The sequence below is a fragment of the Penaeus monodon genome, chromosome 20, assembly GCF_015228065.2.
Source record: "Penaeus monodon isolate SGIC_2016 chromosome 20, NSTDA_Pmon_1, whole genome shotgun sequence".
Taxonomy (NCBI): domain Eukaryota; kingdom Metazoa; phylum Arthropoda; class Malacostraca; order Decapoda; family Penaeidae; genus Penaeus; species Penaeus monodon.
The window spans coordinates 23,021,157-23,021,475 of NC_051405.1; positions in this window are offsets into that span (position 1 = coordinate 23,021,157).

The following is a 319-nucleotide window of genomic DNA, read 5'->3' on the forward strand; positions in this document are numbered from 1 at the left end:
GAGAGTGAACTTTCTGCATGTGTGACAACTCATTCATTCATTCCTTGGAAAAATATGATATCTTTGTTTCATATGTTACCAATTGATTTCCAGTTTCTCTGCCAGAAAAAGAAGTAATGGAAAGAAATTGAGAACAAAGTGATGGAAAAGAGCATTCGCAGTACCACATATGTAACTACTGGGACCTGTAAGAAAATAGTAAAAAAACTCGCAGAGTTACTTTATGTGCAATGGGACAACTTTGGAAATGGTGATAACCTTGAAAGTGAGTTTACTTTCCTGAGTCAGTAGACTATATTTATTTTCATAATTTCATGAT